We start from the raw sequence: 24,958 nt of genomic DNA on the forward strand, positions 1-24,958 counted from the left end.
GCTTCACATCACGTTTACTGTATCCCTTGGACATTCTTATAAACAATGAAACACAGAAATTGCATCGGAATTGAATACAAAAGGCACAATGCTGACTGAAGTGCAACAAGACTAACTATTCTTACTGTCTATATTTTGAACCATTCCTGTGACACTAGTAATAGATTCCGATGCTTCACTCCAGGTATACTGTATCCCTTGGACCTTCTTATTGACGATGAAACACAGAAATTGCATCGGAATTAAATACAAAAGGCACAATGCCGACTAAAGTACAAGCAGACTGACTCTTCTTACTATGTTTTGAACCATTCCTGTGACACTAGTTATAGATTCCGATGCTTCACTCCAAGTTTACTGTATCCGTTGGACCTTCTTATTGACGATGAAACACAGAAATTGCGTCGGAATTAAATACAAAAGGCACAATGCCGACTTAAGTACAAGCAGACTGACTTTTCTTACTATGTTTTGAACCATTTCTGTGAACCTAGTTACAGAGTTCGATGCTTCACTTCAGGTTTACTGTATCCCTTGGACCTTCTTGGACAATGAATCACAGAAATTGCATCGGAATTATATACAAAAGGCAAAATGCCGACTTAAGTACAAGAAGACTGACTCTTCTTTCTGTCTATATTTTGAACCATTCCAGTGACACTAGTTATAGATTCCGATGCTTCACTTTAGGTATACTGTATCCCTTGGACCTTCTTATTGACGATGAAACACAGAAATTGGATCGGAATTAAATACAAAAAGCACAATGCAGACTTAAGTACAAGAAGACTGACTCTTCTTACTGTCTATGTTTTGAACCATCACTGTGACACTAGTTGTAGATTCCGATGCTTCTCTCCAGGTTTACTAGATCCCTTGGACCTTCTTATTGACGATGAAACACAGAAATTGCATCGGAATTAAATACAAAAGGCACAATGCCGACTTAACGACAAGAAGACTGACTCTTCTTACTGACTATGCTTTGAACCACTCCTGTGACACTAGTTATAGATACCGATGCTTCACTTCAGGTTTACTGTATCCCGCTGACCTTCTTATTGACGGTGAAACACAGAAATTGCATCGGAATTAAATACAAAAGGCGCAATGCCAACTTAAGTACATGAAGACCGACTCTTCTTACTGAGAATGATTGAACCATACCTGTGACACTAGTTATAGATTCCGATGCTTCACTCCAGGTATACTGTATCCCTTGGACCTTCTTATTGACGTTGAAACACAGATATTGCACCCGAATTAAAGAGAAAAGGCACAATGCCGACTTAAGTACAAGAAGACTGACACTTCTTACTGACTATGTTTTGAACCATTCCTGTGACACCATTTATAGATTCCTATGCTTCACTTCAGGGTTACTGTATACCTTGGAACTTCTTATTGACGATGAAACACAGAAATTGCAACGGAATTAAATACAAAAGGCACAATGCCGACTTAAGTACAAGAAGACTGACTCTTCCTACTGTCAATGTTTTGAACCATTCCTGTGACAATAGTTTTGGATTCCGATGCTTCAGTTCAGGTAAACTGTATCCCTCAGACCTTCTTATCGACAATGAAACCCAGACATTGAGTCGGAATTAAATACAAAAGGCACAATGCCGACTTAAGTACAAGAAGACTGACCCATCTTACTGACTATGTTTTGAACCTTTCCTGTGACACTAGTTGTAGATTCCGATGCTTCACTTCAAGTTTACTGTATCCCTCTGACCTTCTTATTGACTATGAAACACAGAAAATGCATCGGTATTAAATACAAAAGCCACAATGCCGACATAAGTAGAAGAAGACTGAGCCCTCTTACTGTCTATGTTTTGAACCATTCCTGTGACACTAGTTATAGATTCCGATGCTTCACTTCAGGTTTACTGTTTCCCTTGGACCTACTTATTGACGAGGAAACACTGAAATTGCATCGGAATTAAATACAAAAGGCACAATGCCGACTAAGGTACAAGAAGACTGACTCTTCTTACTGTCTATATTTTGATCCATTCCAGTGACACTAGTTATTGATTCCGATGCTTCACTTCAGTTTTACTGTATTCCGTGGACTTTCTTACTGACGATTAAAACACATAAATAGCATCGGAATTAAATACAAAAGGCACAATGTCGACTTAAGGACAAGATGACTGACTCTTCCTACTGACTATGCTTTGAACCATACCTGTGACACTAGTTAAGGATTCCGATGCTTCACTTCAGGTTTACTGTATCCCTCTGACCTTCTTATTGACGGTGAAACACAGAAATTGCATCGGAATTAAATACAAAAGGCACAATGCCGACTTAAGTACAAGCAGACTGACTCTTCTTACTATGTTTTGAACCATTCCTGTGACTCTAGTTATAGATTCCGATGCTTCACTTTAGGTTTACTGTATAACTTGGACCTTCTTATTGACGATGAAACACAGAAATTGCATCGGAATTAAATACAAAAGGCACAATGCCGGTTGAAGTACAAGAAGACTGACTCTTCCTACTTTCTATGTTTTGAACCATTCCTGTGATACTAGTTATAGATTCCGATGCTTCACTTCAGGTTTACTGTTTCCTTTGGACCTTCGAATTCACGATGAAACACAGAAATTGCATCGGAATTAAATAGAAAAGGCACAATGCCGACTTAAGTACAAGAAGACTGACTCTTCCTACTGTCTATGTTCTGAACCGTTTCTGTGACACTAGTTATAGAGTCCAATGCTTCACTTCAGGTTTACTGTATCCCTTGGACCTTCTTATTGACGAGGAAACACAGAAATTGCATCGGAATTAAATACAAAAGGCACAATGCCGACTAAGGTACATGAAGACTGACTCTTCTTACTGTCTATATTTTGAACCATTCCAGTGACACTAGTTATAGATTCCGATGCTTCACTTCAGTTTCACTGTATTCCGTGGACCTTCTTATTGACGACTAAAACACATAAATTGCATCGGAATTAAATACAAAAGGCACAATGTCGACTTAAGTACAAGAAGACTGACTCTTCTTACTGTCTATGATTTGAACCATCACTGTGACACTAGTTGTAGATTCCGATGCTTCACTCCAGGTTTACTGTATCCCTTGGACCTTCTTATTGACGATGAAACACAGAAATTGCATCGGAATTAAATACAAAAGGCACAATGCCGACTGAAGTACAAGAAGACTGACTCTTCCTACTGTCTATGTTTTGAACCATTCCTGCGACACTAGTTTTGGATTCCGATGCTTCACTTCAGGTTTACTGTATCCCTCTGACCTTCATATTGACGATGACACACGGAAATTGCATCGGAATTAAATACAAAAGGCACAATGCCGGTTGAAGTACAAGAAGACTGACTCTTCCTACTTTCTATGTTTTGAACCATTCCTGTGACACTAGTTATAGATTCCGATGCTTCACTTCAGGTGGACTGTATCTCTCTGACCTTAATTACGATGAAACACAGAAATTGCATCGGAATTAAATACAAAAGGCACAATGCCGACTTATGGACAAGAAGACTGACTCTTCTTTCTGACTATGTTTTGAACCATTCCTGTGACTCTAGTTATAGATTCCGATGCTTCACTTCAGGTTTACTGTATCCCTCTGACCTTCTTATTGACGATGAAACACAGAAATTGCATCGGAATTAAATAAAAAAGCCACAATGCCGACTTAAGTACAAGAAGACAGACTCTTCTTACTGTCTATATTTTGATCCATTCCAGTGACACTAGTTATAGATTCCGATGCTTCACTTCAGGTTTACTGTATTCCTTGGACCTTCTTATTGACGATTATAACACATAAATTGCATCGGAATTAAATACAAAAGGCACAATGCCGACTTAAGTACAAGAAGACTGAATCTTCTTACTGTCTATGTTTGAACCATTACTTTGACACTAGTTATAGATTCCGATGCTTCACTCCAGGTTTACTGTATCCCTTGGACCTTCTTATTGACGACGAAACACAGAAATTGCATCGGAATTAAATAGATAAGGCACAATGCCGACTGAAGTACAAGAAGACTGACTCTTCTTTCTGATTATAGTTTGAACCATTCCTGTTACACTAGTTATAGATTCCGATACTTTACTTCAGGTTTACTGTGTACCTTGGACCTTCTTATTGACAATGGAACTCAGAAATTGCATTGGAATTAAATACAAAAGGCACAATGCTGACTTAAGTACAAGCAGACTGACTCTTCTTACTATATTTTGAACCTTTCCTGTGACACTAGTTATAGATTCCGATGCTTCACTTTAGGTTTACTGTATACCTTGGACCTTCTTATTGACGATGAAGCACAGAAATTGCATCGGAATTAAATACAAAAGGCACAGTGCCGACTGAAGTACAAGAAGACTGACTCTTCCTACTGTCTATGTTTTGAACCATTCCTGCGACACTAGTTTTGGATTCCGATGCTTCACTTCAGGTTTACTGTATCCCTCTGACCTTCATATTGACGATGACACACAGAAATTGCATCGGAATTAAATACGAAAGGCACAATGCCGACTTAAGTACAAGAAGACCGACTCTTCTTACTGACTATGTTTGAACCATTCCTGTGACACTAGTTATAGATTCCGATGCTTTACTTCAGGTTTACTGTATACCTTGAACCTTCTTATTGACGATGGAACACAGAAAATGCATCGGAATTAAATACAAAAGGCACAATGCCGACTTAAGTACAAGAAGGCTGATTCTTCCTACTGTCTATGTTTTGAACCATTCCTGTGACACTAGTTGTGGATTCCGATGCTTCACTCCAGGTTCACTGTATCCCTTGGTCCTTGTTATTGACGATGAAACACAGAAATTGCATCGGAATTAAGTAGAAAATGCACAATGCCGACTTAAGTACAAGAAGACTGACTCTTTTTACTGTCTATGTTTTGAACGTTTCCTGTGACACTAGTTATAGATTCCTATGCCTCACTCCAGGTTTACTGTATCCCTTGGACCTTCTTATTGACGATGAAACACAGATATTGCACCCGAATTAAAGAGAAAAGGCACAATGCCGACTTAAGTACAAGAAGACTGACACTTCTTACTGACTATGTTTTGAACCATTCCTGTGACACTAGTTATAGATTCCTATGCTTCACTTCAGGGTTACTGTATACCTTGGAACTCCTTATTGACGATGAAACACAGAAATTGCAACGGAATTAAATACAAAAGGCACAATGCCGACTTAAGTACAAGAAGACTGACTCTTCCTACTGTCAATGTTTTGAACCATTCCTGTGACAATAGTTTTGGATTCCGATGCTTCAGTTCAGGTTAACTGTATCCCTCAGACCTTCTTATTGACAATGAAACCCAGAAATTGAGTCGGAATTAAATACAAAAGGCACAATGCCGACTTAAGTACAAGAAGACTGACTCATCTTACTGACTATGTTTTGAACCTTTCCTGTGACACTAGTTGTAGATTCCGATGCTTCACTTCAAGTTTACTGTATCCCTCTGACCTTCTTATTGACTATGAAACACAGAAAGTGCATCGGTATTAAATACAAAAGCCACAATGCCGACATAAGTAGAAGAAGACTGAGCCTTCTTACTGTCTATGTTTTGAACCATTCCTGTGACACTAGTTATAGATTCCGATGCTTCACTTCAGGTTTACTGTTTCCCTTGGACCTACTTATTGACGAGGAAACACTGAAATTGCATCGGAATTAAATACAAAAGGCACAATGCCGACTAAGGTACAAGAAGACTGACTCTTCTTACTGTCTATATTTTGATCCATTCCAGTGACACTAGTTATAGATTCCGATGCTTCACTTCAGTTTTACTGTATTCCGTGGACTTTCTTATTGACGATTAAAACACATAAATTGCATCGGAATTAAATACAAAAGGCACAATGTCGACTTAAGTACAAGAAGACTGACTCTTCTTAATGTCTATGATTTGAACCATCACTGTGGCACTAGTTGTAGGTTCCGATGCTTCACTCCAGGTTTACTGTATCCCTTGGACCTTCTTATTGACGATGAAACACAGAAATTGCATCGGAATTAAATACAAAAGGCACAATGCCGACTTAAGGACAAGATGACTGACTCTTCCTACTGACTATGCTTTGAACCATACCTGTGACACTAGTTATAGATTCCGATGCTTCACTTCAGGTTTACTGTATCCCTCTGACCTTCTTATTGACGGTGAAACACAGAAATTGCATCGGAATTAAATACAAAACGCGCAATGCCGACTTAAGTACATGAAGACCGACTCTTCTTACTGAGAATGATTGAACCATTCCTGTGACACTAGTTATAGATTCCGATGCTTCACGTCAGGTGTACTGTATCCCTCTGACCTTATTTACGATGAAACACAGACATTGCATCGGAATTAAATACAAAAGGCACAATGCCGACTTAAGGACAAGAAGACTGACTCTTCTTACTGACTATGTTTTGAACCATTCCTGTGACTCTAGTTATAGATTCCTATGCTTCACTTCAGGTTTACTGTATCCCTTGGACCTTCTTATTGACAATGAAACACAGAAATTGCATCGGAATTAAATACAAAAGGCACAATGCCGACTTAAGTACAAGCAGACTGACTCTTCTTACTATGTTTGAACCATTCCTGTGACACTAGTTATAGATACCGATGCTTCACTTTAGGTTTACTGTATAACTTGGACCTTCTTATTGACGATGAAACACAGAAATTGCATCGGAATTAAATACAAAAGGCACAATGCCGGCTGAAGTACAACAAGACTGACTCTTCCTACTTTCTATGTTTTGAACCATTCCTGTGATACTAGTTATAGATTCCGATGCTTCACTTCAGGTGTACTGTATCCCTCTGACCTTATTTACGATGAAACACAGAAATTGCATCGGAATTAAATACAAAAGGCACAATGCCGACTTAAGGACAAGAAGACTGACTCTTCTTACTGACTATGTTTTGAACCATTCCTGTGACTATAGTTATAGATTCCGATGCTTCACTTCAGGTTTACTGTATCCCTCTGACCTTCTTATTGACGATGAAACACAGAAATTGCATCGGAATTAAATAAAAAAGCCACAAAGCCGACTTAAGTACAAGAAGACAGACTCTTCTTACCGTCTATGATTTGAACCATTCCTGTGACACTAGTTATAGATTCCGACGCTTCACTTCAGGTTTACTGTTTCCTTTGGACCTTCGAATTCACGATGAAACACAGAAATTGCATCGGAATTAAATAGAAAAGGCACAATGCCGACTTAAGTACAAGAAGACTGACTCTTCCTACTGTCTATGTTCTGAACCGTTTCTGTGACACTAGTTATAGAGTCCAATGCTTCACTTCAGGTTTACTGTATCCCTTCGACATTCTTATTGACGAGGAAACACAGAAATTGCATCGGAATTAAATACAAAAGGCACAATGCCGACTAAGGTAAAAGAAGTCTGACTCTTCTTACTTTCTATATTTTGAACCATTCCAGTGACACTAGTTATAGATTCCGATGCTTCACTTCAGTTTTACTGTATTCCGTGGACCTTCTTATTGACGATTAAAACACATAAATTGCATCGGAATTAAATACAAAAGGCACAATGTCGACTTAAGTACAAGAAGACTGACTCTTATTACTGTCTATGATTTGAACCATCACTGTGACACTAGTTGTAGATTCCGATGCTTCACTCCAGGTTTACTGTATCCCTTGGACCTTCTTATTGACGATGAAACACAGAAATTGCATCGGAATTAAATACAAAAGGCACAATGCCGACTGAAGTACAAGAAGACTGACTCTTCCTACTGTCTATGTTTTGAACCATTCCTGCGACACTAGTTTTGGATTCCGATGCTTCACTTCAGGTTTACTGTATCCCTCTGACCTTCATATTGACGATGACACACGGAAATTGCATCGGAATTAAATACAAAAGGCACAATGCCGGTTGAAGTACAAGAAGACTGACTCTTCCTACTTTCTATGTTTTGAACCATTCCTGTGACACTAGTTATAGATTCCGATGCTTCACTTCAGGTGTACTGTATCTCTCTGACCTTAATTACGATGAAACACAGAAATTGCATCGGAATTAAATACAAAAGGCACAATGCCGACTTAAGGACAAGAAGACTGACTCTTCTTACTGACTATGTTTTGAACCATTCCTGTGACTCTAGTTATAGATTCCGATGCTTCACTTCAGGTTTACTGTATCCCTCTGACCTTCTTATTGACGATGAAACACAGAAATTGCATCGGAATTAAATAAAAAAGCCACAATGCCGACTTAAGTACAAGAAGACAGACTCTTCTTACTGTCTATATTTAGAACCATTCCAGTGACACTAGTTATAGATTCCGATGCTTCACTTCAGGTTTACTGCATTCCTTGGACCTTCTTATTGACGATTATAACACATAAATTGCATCGGAATTAAATACAAAAGTCACAATGCCGACTTAAGTACAAGAAGACTGAATCTTCTTACTGTCTATGTTTGAACCATTACTGTGACACTAGTTATAGATTCCGATGCTTCACTCCAGGTTTACTGTATCCCTTGGACCTTCTTATTGACGATGAAACACAGAAATTGCATCGGAATTAAATAGATAAGGCACAATGCCGACTGAAGTACAAGAAGACTGACTCTTCTTTCTGATTATAGTTTGAACCATTCCTTTTACACTAGTTATAGATTCCGATACTTTACTTCAGGTTTACTGTGTACCTTGGACCTTCTTATTGACAATGAAACTCAGAAATTGTATTGGAATTAAATACAAAAGGCACAATGCTGACTTAAGTACAAGCAGACTGACTCTTCTTACTATATTTTGAACCATTCCTGTGACACTAGTTATAGATTCCGATGCTTCACTTCAGGTTTACTGTATCCTTCTGACCTTCTACTTGACAGTGAAACACAGAAATTGCATCGGAATTAAATACGAAAGGCACAATGCCGACTTAAGTAAAAGAAGACCGACTCTTCTTACTGACTATGTTTGAACCATTCCTGTGACACTAGTTATAGATTCCGATGCTTTACTTCAGGTTTACTGTATACCTTGGACCGTCTTATTGACGATGGAACACAGAAAATGCATCGGAATTAAATACAAAAGGCACAAAGCCGACTTAAGTACAAGTAGGCTGATTCTTCCTACTGTCTATGTTTTGAACCATTCCTGTGACACTAGTTGTGGATTCCGATGCTTCACTCCAGGTTCACTGTATCCCTTGGACCTTGTTATTGACGATGAAACACAGAAATTGCATCGGAATTAAGTAGAAAATGCACAATGCCGACTTAAATACAAGAAGACTGACTCTTCTTACCGGCTATGCTTTGAACCATTCCAGTGACACTAGTTATAGATTCCGATGCTTCACTTCAGGTTTACAGTACCTCTTGGACCTTTTTCTTGACGATGAAAAACAGAAATTGCATCGGAATTAAATAGAAAAGGCACAATGTCGACTTAAGTACAAGAAGACTGACTCTTGTTACTGTCTATGTTTTGAACCATTCCTGTGACACTAGTTATAGATTCCGATGTTACACTCCAGGTTTACTGTATCCCTTGGACCTTCTTATTGACGATGAAACACAGAAATTGCATCGGAATTAAATACAAAAGGCACAATGCCGACTTAAGTACAAAAAGACTGACTCTACCTACTGTCTATGTTTTTAACCATTCCTGTGACACTAGCTATAGATTCCGATGCTTCACTTCAGGTTTACTGTATCCCTCTGACCTTATTGCCGATGAAACACAGAAATTGCATCGAGAATTTAATACAAAAGGCACAATGGTGACTTAAGGACAAGAAGATCGTCTCTTCTTACTGACTATGTTTTGAACCATTCCTGTGAAACAAGTTATAGATTGCGATGCTTCACTTCAGGTTTACTGTTTCCCTTGGACCTACTTATTGACGAGGAAACACTGAAATTGCATCGGAATTAAATACAAAAGGCACAATGCCGACTAAGGTACAAGAAGACTGACTCTTCTTACTGTCTATATTTTGATCCATTCCAGTGACACTAGTTATAGATTCCGATGCTTCACTTCAGTTTTACTGTATTCTGTGGACTTTCTTATTGACGATTAAAACACATAAATTGCATCGGAATTAAATACAAAAGGCACAATGTCGACTTAAGTACAAGAAGACTGACTCTTCTTAATGTCTATGATTTGAACCATCACTGTGGCACTAGTTGTAGGTTCCGATGCTTCACTCCAGGTTTACTGTATCCCTTGGACCTTCTTATTGACGATGAAACACAGAAATTGCATCGGAATTAAATACAAAAGGCACAATGCCGACTTAAGGACAAGATGACTGACTCTTCCTACTGACTATGCTTTGAACCATACCTGTGACACTAGTTATAGATTCCGATGCTTCACTTCAGGTTTACTGTATCCCTCTGACCTTCTTATTGACGGTGAAACACAGAAATTGCATCGGAATTAAATACAAAACGCGCAATGCCGACTTAAGTACATGCAGACCGACTCTTCTTACTGAGAATGATTGAACCATTCCTGTGACACTAGTTATAGATTCCGATGCTTCACGTCAGGTGTACTGTATCCCTCTGACCTTATTTACGATGAAACACAGACATTGCATCGGAATTAAATACAAAAGGCACAATGCCGACTTAAGGACAAGAAGACTGACTCTTCTTACTGACTATGTTTTGAACCATTCCTGTGACTCTAGTTATAGATTCCTATGCTTCACTTCAGGTTTACTGTATCCCTTGGACCTTCTTATTGACAATGAAACACAGAAATTGCATCGGAATTAAATACAAAAGGCACAATGCCGACTTAAGTACAAGCAGACTGACTCTTCTTACTATGTTTTGAACCATTCCTGTGACACTAGTTATAGATTCCGATGCTTCACTTTAGGTTTACTGTATAACTTGGACCTTCTTATTGACGATGAAACACAGAAATTGCATCGGAATTAAATACAAAAGGCACAATGCCGGCTGAAGTACAAGAAGACTGACTCTTCCTACTTTCTATGTTTTGAACCATTCCTGTGATACTAGTTATAGATTCCGATGCTTCACTTCAGGTGTACTGTATCCCTCTGACCTTATTTACGATGAAACACAGAAATTGCATCGGAATTAAATACAAAAGGCACAATGCCGACTTAAGGACAAGAAGACTGACTCTTCTTACTGACTATGTTTTGAACCATTCCTGTGACTATAGTTATAGATTCCGATGCTTCACTTCAGGTTTACTGTATCCCTCTGACCTTCTTATTGACGATGAAACACAGAAATTGCATCGGAATTAAATAAAAAAGCCACAAAGCCGACTTAAGTACAAGAAGACAGACTCTTCTTACCGTCTATGATTTGAACCATTCCTGTGACACTAGTTATAGATTCCGACGCTTCACTTCAGGTTTACTGTTTCCTTTGGACCTTCGAATTCACGATGAAACACAGAAATTGCATCGGAATTAAATAGAAAAGGCACAATGCCGACTTAAGTACAAGAAGACTGACTCTTCCTACTGTCTATGTTCTGAACCGTTTCTGTGACACTAGTTATAGAGTCCAATGCTTCACTTCAGGTTTACTGTATCCCTTGGACCTTCTTATTGACGAGGAAACACAGAAATTGCATCGGATTTAAATACAAAAGGCACAATGCCGACTAAGGTAAAAGAAGTCTGACTCTTCTTACTTTCTATATTTTGAACCATTCCAGTGACACTAGTTATAGATTCCGATGCTTCACTTCAGTTTTACTGTATTCCGTGGACCTTCTTATTGACGATTAAAACACATAAATTGCATCGGAATTAAATACAAAAGGCACAATGTCGACTTAAGTACAAGAAGACTGACTCTTATTACTGTCTATGATTTGAACCATCACTGTGACACTAGTTGTAGATTCCGATGCTTCACTCCAGGTTTACTGTATCCCTTGGACCTTCTTATTGACGATGAAACACAGAAATTGCATCGGAATTAAATACAAAAGGCACAATGCCGACTGAAGTACAAGAAGACTGACTCTTCCTACTGTCTATGTTTTGAACCATTCCTGCGACACTAGTTTTGGATTCCGATGCTTCACTTCAGGTTTACTGTATCCCTCTGACCTTCATATTGACGATGACACACGGAAATTGCATCGGAATTAAATACAAAAGGCACAATGCCGGTTGAAGTACAAGAAGACTGACTCTTCCTACTTTCTATGTTTTGAACCATTCCTGTGACACTAGTTATAGATTCCGATGCTTCACTCCAGGTTTACTGTATCCCTTGGACCTTCTTATTGACGATGAAACACAGAAATTGCATCGGAATTAAATAGATAAGGCACAATGCCGACTGAAGTACAAGAAGACTGACTCTTCTTTCTGATTATAGTTTGAACCATTCCTGTTACACTAGTTATAGATTCCGATACTTTACTTCAGGTTTACTGTGTACCTTGGACCTTCTTATTGACAATGAAACTCAGAAATTGTATTGGAATTAAATACAAAAGGCACAATGCTGACTTAAGTACAAGCAGACTGACTCTTCTTACTATATTTTGAACCATTCCTGTGACACTAGTTATAGATTCCGATGCTTCACTTCAGGTTTACTGTATCCCTCTGACCTTCTTATTGACGATGAAACACAGAAATTGCATCGGAATTAAATAAAAAAGCCACAATGCCGACTTAAGTACAAGAAGACAGACTCTTCTTACTGTCTATATTTAGAACCATTCCAGTGACACTAGTTATAGATTCCGATGCTTCACTTTAGGTTTACTGTATACCTTGGACCTTCTTATTGACGATGAAGCACAGAAATTGCATCGGAATTAAATACAAAAGGCACAATGCCGACTGAAGTACAAGAAGACTGACTCTTCCTACTGTCTATGTTTTGAACCATTCCTGCGACACTAGTTTTGGATTCCGATGCTTCACTTCAGGTTTACTGTATCCCTCTGACCTTCATATTGACGATGACACACAGAAATTGCATCGGAATTAAATACAAAAGCCACAATGGCGAATTAAATACAAGAAGACTGACTCTTCTTACTGTCTATGTTTTGAACCATTCCTGTGACACTAGTTATAGATTCCGATGCTTCACTCCAGGTTTACTGTATCCCTTGGACCTTCTTATTGACGATGAAACACAGAAATTGCGTCGGAATTAAATACAGAAGGCAAAATGCTGACTTAAGTACAAGAAGACTGACTCTTCTTACTGACTATGTCTTGAACCATTCCTGTGACACTAGTTATAGATTCCGATGCTTCACTTCAGGTTTACTGTATCCCTCTGACCTTCTTATTGACGATGAAACACAGAAATTGCATCGGAATTAAATACAAAAGGGACAATGCCGACTTAAGTACCCGAAGACTGACTCTTCTTACTGTCAATGTTTGAACCATTCCTGTGACGATAGTTATAGATTCCGATGCTTCACTTCAGGTTTACTGTATCCTTCTGACCTTCTACTTGACGGTGAAACACAGAAATTGCATCGGAATTAAATACGAAAGGCACAATGCCGACTTAAGTAAAAGAAGACCGACTCTTCTTACTGACTATGTTTGAACCATTCCTGTGACACTAGTTATAGATTCCGATGCTTTACTTCAGGTTTACTGTATACCTTGGACCGTCTTAATGACGATGGAACACAGAAAATGCATCGGAATTAAATACAAAAGGCACAAAGCCGACTTAAGTACAAGTAGGCTGATTCTTCCTACTGTCTATGTTTTGAACCATTCCTGTGACACTAGTTGTGGATTCCGATGCTTCACTCCAGGTTCACTGTATCCCTTGGACCTTGTTATTGACGATGAAACACAGAAATTGCATCGGAATTAAGTAGAAAATGCACAATGCCGACTTAAATACAAGAAGACTGACTCTTCTTACTGGCTATGCTTTGAACCATTCCAGTGACACTAGTTATAGATTCCGATGCTTCACTTCAGGTTTACAGTACCTCTTGGACCTTTTTCTTGACGATGAAAAACAGAAATTGCATCGGAATTAAATAGAAAAGGCACAATGTCGACTTAAGTACAAGAAGACTGACTCTTGTTACTGTCTATGTTTTGAACCATTCCTGTGACACTAGTTATAGATTCCGATGCTACACTCCAGGTTTACTGTATCCCTTGGACCTTCTTATTGACGATGAAACACAGAAATTCCATCGGAATTAAATACAAAAGGCACAATGCCGACTTAAGTACAAAAAGACTGACTCTACCTACTGTCTATGTTTTTAACCATTCCTGTGACACTAGCTATAGATTCCGATGCTTCACTTCAGGTTTACTGTATCCCTCTGACCTTATTGCCGATGAAACACAGAAATTGCATCGAGAATTTAATACAAAAGGCACAATGGTGACTTAAGGACAAGAAGATCGTCTCTTCTTACTGACTATGTTTTGAACCATTCCTGTGAAACAAGTTATAGATTGCGATGCTTCACTTCAGGTTTACTGTTTCCCTTGGACCTTCTAATTGACGATGAAACACATTAACTGCATCGGAATTAAATACAAAAGGCACAATTCCGACTTAAGTACAATAAGACTAACTCTTCCTACTGTCTATGTTTTGAACCATTTCTGTGACACTAGTTATAGAGTCCGATGCTGCACTTCAGGTTTACTGTATCCCTTTGACCTTCTTATTGTCGATGAAACACAGATATTGCATCGGAATTAAATAGAAAAGGCACAATGACGACTTAAGTACAAGAAGACTGACTCTTCTTACTGCCTATGTTTTGAACCATTCCTGTGGCACTAGTTGTAGATTCCGATGCTGCACTTCAGGTTTTTCTGTATCCCTTGGAAATTCTTATTGTCGATGAAACACAGATATTGCATCGGAATTAAATAGAAAAGGCACAATGCCGGTTGAAGTACAAGAAGACTGACTCTTCCTACTTTCTATGTTTTGAACCATTCCTGTGACACTAGTTATAGATTCCGATGCTTCACTCCAGGTTTACTGTATCCCTTGGACCTTCTTATTGACGATGAAACACAGAAATTGCATCGGAATTAAATAGATAAGGCACAATGCCGACTGAAGTACAAGAAGACTGACTCTTCTTTCTGATTATAGTTTGAACCATTCCTGTTACACTAGTTATAGATTCCGATACTTTACTTCAGGTTTACTGTGTACCTTGGACCTTCTTATTGACAATGAAACTCAGAAATTGTATTGGAATTAAATACAAAAGGCACAATGCTGACTTAAGTACAAGCAGACTGACTCTTCTTACTATATTTTGAACCATTCCTGTGACACTAGTTATAGATTCCGATGCTTCACTTCAGGTTTACTGTATCCCTCTGACCTTCTTATTGACGATGAAACACAGAAATTGCATCGGAATTAAATAAAAAAGCCACAATGCCGACTTAAGTACAAGAAGACAGACTCTTCTTACTGTCTATATTTAGAACCATTCCAGTGACACTAGTTATAGATTCCGATGCTTCACTTTAGGTTTACTGTATACCTTGGACCTTCTTATTGACGATGAAGCACAGAAATTGCATCGGAATTAAATACAAAAGGCACAATGCCGACTGAAGTACAAGAAGACTGACTCTTCCTACTGTCTATGTTTTGAACCATTCCTGCGACACTAGTTTTGGATTCCGATGCTTCACTTCAGGTTTACTGTATCCCTCTGACCTTCATATTGACGATGACACACAGAAATTGCATCGGAATTAAATACAAAAGCCACAATGGCGAATTAAATACAAGAAGACTGACTCTTCTTACTGTCTATGTTTTGAACCATTCCTGTGACACTAGTTATAGATTCCGATGCTTCACTCCAGGTTTACTGTATCCCTTGGACCTTCTTATTGACGATGAAACACAGAAATTGCGTCGGAATTAAATACAGAAGGCAAAATGCTGACTTAAGTACAAGAAGACTGACTCTTCTTACTGACTATGTCTTGAACCATTCCTGTGACACTAGTTATAGATTCCGATGCTTCACTTCAGGTTTACTGTATCCCTCTGACCTTCTTATTGACGATGAAACACAGAAATTGCATCGGAATTAAATACAAAAGGGACAATGCCGACTTAAGTACCCGAAGACTGACTCTTCTTACTGTCAATGTTTGAACCATTCCTGTGACGATAGTTATAGATTCCGATGCTTCACTTCAGGTTTACTGTATCCTTCTGACCTTCTACTTGACGGTGAAACACAGAAATTGCATCGGAATTAAATACGAAAGGCACAATGCCGACTTAAGTAAAAGAAGACCGACTCTTCTTACTGACTATGTTTGAACCATTCCTGTGACACTAGTTATAGATTCCGATGCTTTACTTCAGGTTTACTGTATACCTTGGACCGTCTTAATGACGATGGAACACAGAAAATGCATCGGAATTAAATACAAAAGGCACAAAGCCGACTTAAGTACAAGTAGGCTGATTCTTCCTACTGTCTATGTTTTGAACCATTCCTGTGACACTAGTTGTGGATTCCGATGCTTCACTCCAGGTTCACTGTATCCCTTGGACCTTGTTATTGACGATGAAACACAGAAATTGCATCGGAATTAAGTAGAAAATGCACAATGCCGACTTAAATACAAGAAGACTGACTCTTCTTACTGGCTATGCTTTGAACCATTCCAGTGACACTAGTTATAGATTCCGATGCTTCACTTCAGGTTTACAGTACCTCTTGGACCTTTTTCTTGACGATGAAAAACAGAAATTGCATCGGAATTAAATAGAAAAGGCACAATGTCGACTTAAGTACAAGAAGACTGACTCTTGTTACTGTCTATGTTTTGAACCATTCCTGTGACACTAGTTATAGATTCCGATGCTACACTCCAGGTTTACTGTATCCCTTGGACCTTCTTATTGACGATGAAACACAGAAATTCCATCGGAATTAAATACAAAAGGCACAATGCCGACTTAAGTACAAAAAGACTGACTCTACCTACTGTCTATGTTTTTAACCATTCCTGTGACACTAGCTATAGATTCCGATGCTTCACTTCAGGTTTACTGTATCCCTCTGACCTTATTGCCGATGAAACACAGAAATTGCATCGAGAATTTAATACAAAAGGCACAATGGTGACTTAAGGACAAGAAGATCGTCTCTTCTTACTGACTATGTTTTGAACCATTCCTGTGAAACAAGTTATAGATTGCGATGCTTCACTTCAGGTTTACTGTTTCCCTTGGACCTTCTAATTGACGATGAAACACATTAACTGCATCGGAATTAAATACAAAAGGCACAATTCCGACTTAAGTACAATAAGACTAACTCTTCCTACTGTCTATGTTTTGAACCATTTCTGTGACACTAGTTATAGAGTCCGATGCTGCACTTCAGGTTTACTGTATCCCTTTGACCTTCTTATTGTCGATGAAACACAGATATTGCATCGGAATTAAATAGAAAAGGCACAATGACGACTTAAGTACAAGAAGACTGACTCTTCTTACTGCCTATGTTTTGAACCATTCCTGTGGCACTAGTTGTAGATTCCGATGCTGCACTTCAGGTTTTTCTGTATCCCTTGGAAATTCTTATTGTCGATGAAACACAGATATTGCATCGGAATTAAATAGAAAAGGCACAATGCCGACTTAAGTACAAGAAGACTGACTCTTCTTACTGCCTATGTTTTGAACCATTCCTGTGGCACTAGTTGTAGATTCCGATGCTTCACTTCAGGTTTTTCTGTATCCCTTGGACCTTCTTACTGACGATGAAACACAGAAATTGCATCGGAATTAAATACAAAAGGCACAATGCCGACTTAAGTACAAGAAAACTGACTCTTCTTAGTATGATTGAACCATTCCTGTGACACTAGTTATAGATTCCGATGCTTCATTTCAGGTTTACTGTATCCCACTGTCCTTCTTATTGACGGTGAATCACAGAAATTGCATCGGAATTAAATACGAAAGGCACAATGCCGACTTAAGTGCTAGAAGACTGACACTTCTTGCTGACTATGTTATGAACCATTCCTGTGACACTAGTTATAGATTCCGATGCTTCACTTCAGGTTTACTGTATCCCTGTGACCTTCTTGTTGACGATGAAACACAGAGATTGCATCGGAATTAAATAGAAAAGGCACAATGCCGACTTAAGTACAAGAAGACTGACTCTTCTTACTGTCTATGTTTTGAACCATTCCTGTGGCACTAGTATTAGATTCCGATGCTTCACTTCAGGTTTACTGTTTCCCTTGGACCTTCTTATTGACGACGAAACACAGAAATTGCATCGGAATTAAATAGAAAAGGCACAATGCCAACTAAAGTACAAGAAGACTGACTCCTCTGACTGTCTATATTTTGAAGCATTCCAGCGACACTACTTATAGATTCCGATGCTTTACCTAAGGTTTACTGTATTCCTTGGACCTTCTTATTGTCGATTAAAACACATCAATTGCATCGGAATTAAATAGAAAAGGCACAATGCCGACTTAAGTTCAAGCAGACTGACTCTTCTTACTATGTTTTGAACCATTCCTGTTACACTAGTTATAGATTCCGATGCTTCACTTTAGGTTTACTGTATACCTTGGACCTTCTTAGTGACGATGAAACACAGAAATTGCATCAGAATTAAATACAAAAGGCACAATGCCGACTAAAGTACAAGAAGACTGATTCATCCTACTGTCTATATTTTGAACCATTCCTGTGACACTAGCTTTGGATTCCGATGCTTCACTTCAAGTTTACTGTATCCCTCTGACCTTATTGCCGATGAAACACAGAAATTGCATCGGAATTAAATACAAAAGGCACAATGCCGACTTAAGGACAAGAAGACTGACTCTTCTTACTGACTATGGTTTGAACCATTCCTGTAACTCTATTTATAGATTCCGATGCTTCACTTCAGGTTTACTGTATCCCTCTGACCTTCTTATTGACGATGAAACACAGAAATTGCATCGGAATTAAATACAAATGGCACAATGTCGACTTAAGTACAAGAAGAGTGTCTCTTCTTACTGACTATGTTTTGAACCATTCCTGTGACACTAGTTATAGATTGCGATGCTTCACTTCAGGTCTACTGTTTCCCTTGGACCTTCTAATTGACGATGAAACACAGAAATTGCATCGGAATTAAATACAAAATGCACAATTCCGACTTAAGTACAAGAAGACTAACTCTTCCTACTATGTTTTGAACCATTTCTGTGACACTAGTTATAGAGTCCGATGCTGCACTTCAGGTTTACTGTATCCCTTGGACCTTCTTATTGTCGATGAAACACAGATATTGCATCGGAATTAAATAGAAAAGGCACAATGCCGACTTAAGTACAAGAAGACTGACTTTTCTTACTGCCTATGTTTAGATCCATTCCTGTGGCACTAGTTGTAGATTCCGATGCTTCACTTCAGGTTTTTCTGTATCCCTTCGACCTTCTTACTGACGATGAAACACAGAAATTGCATCGGAATTAAATACAAAAGGCACAATGCCGACTTAAGTACAAGAAAACTGACTCTTCTTACTATGATTGAACCATTCCTGTGACACTAGTTATAGATTCCGATGCTTCATTTCAGGTTTACTGTATCCCACTGTCCTTCTTATTGACGGTGAAACACAGAAGTTGCATCGGAATTAAATACGAAAGGCACAATGCCGACTTAAGTGCTAGAAGACTGACTCTTCTTACTGACTATGTTATGAACCATTCCTGTGACACTAGTTATAGATTCCGATGCTTCACTTCAGGTTTACTGTATCCCTGTGACCTTCTTGTTGACGATGAAACACAGAGATTGCATTGGAATTAAATAGAAAAGGCACAATGCCGACTTAAGTACAAGAAGACTGACTCTTCTTACTGTCTATGTTTGAACCATTCCTGTGGCACTAGTATTAGATTCCGATGCTTTACTTCACGTTTACTGTTTCCCTTGGACCTTCTTATTGACGACAAAACACAGAAATTGCATCGGAATTAAATAGAAAAGGCACAATGCCGACTAAAGTACAAGAAGACTGACTCGTCTATCTGTCTATATTTTGAAGCATTCCAGCGACACTACTTATAGATTCCGATGCTTTACTTAAGGTTTACTGTATTCCTTGGACCTTCTTATTGTCGATTAAAACACATAAATTGCATCGGAATTAATTACAAAAAACACAATGCCGACTTAAGTACAAGAAGACTGACTCTTCTTACTGTCTATATTTTGAACAATTCCTGTGACACTAGTTATAGATTCCGATGCTTCACTTCAGGTTTACTGTATCCCTCTGACCTTCTTATTGACGATGAAACACAGAAATTGCATCGGAATTAAATACAAAAGGCACAATGCCGACTTAAGTACTAGAAGTCTGACTCTTCTTACTGTCTATGTTTGAACCATTCCTGTGACACTAGTTATAGAGTCCGATGCTTCACTTCAGGTTTACTGTATCTCTTGGACCTTATTATTGACGATGAATCACAGAAATTGCATCGGAATTAAATACAAAAGGCACAATGCCGACTTCAGTACAAGAAGACTGAATCTTCTTACTGTCTATATTTTGAACCATTCCAGTGACAGTAGTTATAGATTCCGATGCTTCACTTCAGGTTTACTGTACCCCTTGGACCTTCTTATTGACGATGAAACACAGAAATTGCATCGGAAGTAAATACAAAAAGCACAATGCCGACTTAAGTACAAGAAGACTAACTCTTCTTACTGTCTATGTTTTGAACCATTCCTGTGACACTAGTTATAGATTCCGATGCTTCACTCCAGGTTTACTGTATCCCTTGGACCTTCTTATTGACGATGATTGCATCGGAATTAAATAGAAAAGTCACAATGCCGACTTAAGTACAAGAAGACTTACTCTTCTTAGTGATTATAGTTTGAACCATTGCTGTGACACTAGTTATAGATTCCGATGCTTCAGGTTTACTGAATTCCTTGGACCTTCTTATTCACGATGAAACACAGAAGTTGCATCGGAATTAAATAGAAAAGGCACAATGTCGTCTTAAGTACAAGAAGACTGACTCTTCTTACAGTCTATGATTTTAACCATTCCAGTGAAACTAGTTATAGATTCCGATGCTTCACTCCAGGTTTACTGTCTCCCTTGGACCTTCTTATTGACGATGAAACACAGAAATTGCATCGGAATTAAATAGAAAAGGCACAATGCCGACATAAGTACAAGAAGACTGACTCTCCTTACTGACTATGTTTTGAACCATTCCTGTGACACTTGTTATAGATTCCGATGCTTCACTCCAGGTTTCCTGTAATTCTTGGATCTTCTTATTGACGATGAAACACAGAAATTGCATCGGAATTAAATAGAAAAGGCACAATGCCGACTTAAGTACAATAAGACTGACTCTTCTTAGTGATTATAGTTTGAACCATTGCTGTGACACTAGTTGTAGATTCCGATGCTTTACTTCAGGTTTAATGTATACCTTGGACATTCTTATTGACGATGAAACACAGAAATTGCATCGGAATTAAATAGAAAAGGCACAATGTCGACTTAAGTACAAGAAGACTGACTCTTCTTATTGTCTATGTTTTGAACCATTCCAGTGACACTAGTTATAGATTCCGATGCTTCAGGTTTACTGAATTCCTTGGACCTTCTTATTGACGCTGAAACACAGAAATTGCATCGGAATTAAATACAAAACGTAGAATGCCGACTTAAGTACAAATAGACTGACTCTTCCTACTGTCTATGTTTTGAACCAATTCTGTGACACTAGTTATAGAGTCCGATGGTTCACTTCAGGTTTACTGTATCCCTTGGACCTTCTTATTGACGATGAATCACAGGAATTGCATCGGAAATAAATACAAAAGGCACAATGCCGACCTAAGTACAAGAAGACTGACTCTTCTTACTGTCTATATTTTGAACCATTCCAGTGACACTAGTTATAGATTCCAATGCTTCACTTCAGGTTTACTGTATCCCTCTGACCTTCTCATTGACGATGAAACACAGAAATTGCATCGGAATTAAATACAAAAGGCACAATGCCGACTTAAGTACAAGAAGTCTTACTCTTCTTACTGTCTATTTTTGGAACCATTCCTGTGACACTAGTAATAGATTGCGATGCTTCACTCCAAGTTTACTGTATCCCTTGGACCTTCTTATTGCCGATGAAACACAGAAATTGCATCGGAATGAAATAGAAAAGGCACAATGCCGACTTAAGTACAAGAAGCCTGACTCTTATTACTGATAATAGTTTGAACCATTTCTGTGACAATAGTTATAGATTCCGATGCTTCACTTCAAATTTACTGTATCCCTTGGACCTTATTATTGACGGTGAAACACAGAAATAGCATTGGAATTGAATAGAAAAGGCACAATGCCGACTTAAGTACAAGAAGACTGACTCTTCTTACTGTCTATTTTAAGTACAATTCCTGTGACACTAGTTATAGATTCCGACGCTTCACTCCAGGGTTACTGTATCCCTTGCACCTTCTTATTGGCGATGAAACACAGAAATTGCATCGGAATTAAATACAAAAGGCACAATGCCGACTAAAGGACAAGAAGACTGAGTCTTCTTACTGACTTTGTTTTGAACCAATCCTGTGACACTAGGTACAGATACCGATGCTTGACTTCAGTTTTAGGGTATCCCTTGGAGCTTCTTATTGACGATGAAACACAGAAGCTGCATCGGAATTAAATAGAAAAGGCACAATGTCGACTTAAGTACAAGAAGACTGTCTCTTCTTACTGTCTATAATTTGAACCATTCCTGTGACACTAGTTATAGATTCCGATGCTTCACTTCAGGTTTACTGTATCCCTCTGACCTTCTTATTGACGATGAAACACAGAAATTGCATCGGAATTAAATAGAAAAGGCACAATGCCGCATAAGTACAAGAAGACTGACTCATCTTACTGTCTATGTTTGGACCATCCCTGTGACATTAGTTATAGATTCCGATGCTTCACTCCAGGTATACTGTATCCCTCTGACCTTCTTATTGACGATGAAACAGAGAAATTGCATCGGAATGAAATAGAGAAGGCAGAATGCCGACTTATGTACACGAAGACTGACTCTTCTTACTGACTATGCTTTGAACCATTCCTGTGACACTAGTTATAGATTACGATGCTTCATTTCAGGTTTACTGTATACCTTGGAAGTTCTTATTGACGATGAAACACAGAAATTGCATCGGAATTAAATACAAAAGGCACAATGACGACTTATGTACAAGAAGACTGACTCTTCCTACTGTCTATGTTTTGATCCATTCCTGTGACACTAGTTTTAGATTCCGATTCTTTACTTCAGGTTTACTGTATCCCTCTGACCTTCTTATTGACGATGAAACATGGAAATTGCATCGGAATCAAATACAAAAGGCACAATGCCGACTTAAGTACAAGAAGACTGACTCTTCTTACTGTCTATTTTCTGAACAATTCCTGTGACACTAGTTATAGTTTCCGATGCTTCACTTCAGGTTTACCGTATCCCTCTGACCTTCTTATTGACGATGAAACACGGAAATTGCATCGGAATTAAATACAAAAGGCACAATGCCGACTTAAGTACAAGAAGACTGAATCTGCTTACTGTCTACTTTTTGAACAATTCCTGTGACACTAGTTATAGATTCCGATGCTTCACTTCAGGTTTACTGTATCCCTCTGACCTTCTTATTGACGATGAAACACAGAAACTGCATCGGAATTAAATACAAAAGGCACAATGCCGACTTAAGTACAAAAAGAATGACTCTTCTTACTGTCTATGTTTGAACCATTCCTGTGACACATGTCATAGAGTCCGATGCTTCACTTCAGGTTTACTGTATCTCTTGGACCTTCTTATTGACGATGAATCACAGAAATTTCATCAGTATTAAATACAAAAGGCACAATGCTGACTTAAGTACAAGAAGACTGACTCTTCTTACTGTCTATATTTTGAACCATTCCAGTGACACTAGTTATAGATTCCGGTGCTTCACTTCAGGTTTACTGTACCCCTTGGACCTTCTTATCGACGATGAAACACAGAAATTGCATCGGAAGTAAATACAAAAAGCACAATGCCGACTTAAGTACAAGAAGACTGACTCTTCTTACTGTCTATGTTTTGAACCATCACTGTGACAGTAGTTATAGATTGCGATGCTTCACTCCTGGTTTACTGTATCCCTTGGACCTCCTTATTGCCGATGAAACACAGAAATTGCATCGGAATGAAATAGAAAAGGCACAATGCCGACTTAAGTACAAGAAGACTGAATCTTATTACTGATAATAGTTTGAACCATTCCTGTGACAATAGTTATAGATTCCGATGCTTCACTTTAAATTTACTGTATCCCTTCGACCTTGGTATTGACTGTGAAACACAGAAATAGCATTGGAATTAAATACAAAAGGCACAATGCCGACTTAAATACAAGAGGACTGACTCTTCTTACTGTCTATTCTTTGAACAATTCCTGTGACACTAGTTATAGATTCCGATGCTTCACTCCAGGGTTACTGTATCCCTTGGACCTTCTTATTGACGATGAAAAACAGAAATTGCATCGGAATTAAATAGAAAAGGCACAATGCCGACTTAAGGACAAGAAGACTGACTCTTCTTACTGACATTGTTTTGAACCAATCCTGTGACACTAGGTATAGATTCCGATGCTTGACTTCAGTTTTAGTGTATCCCTTGGACCTTCTTATTGACGACGAAACACAGAAATTGCATCGGAATTAAATAGAATAGGCACAATGTCGACTTAAGTACAAGATGACTGACTCATCTTA

This window comes from Schistocerca serialis, chromosome 9 (genome assembly GCF_023864345.2).
Source record: "Schistocerca serialis cubense isolate TAMUIC-IGC-003099 chromosome 9, iqSchSeri2.2, whole genome shotgun sequence".
NCBI classification, from domain to species: domain Eukaryota; kingdom Metazoa; phylum Arthropoda; class Insecta; order Orthoptera; family Acrididae; genus Schistocerca; species Schistocerca serialis.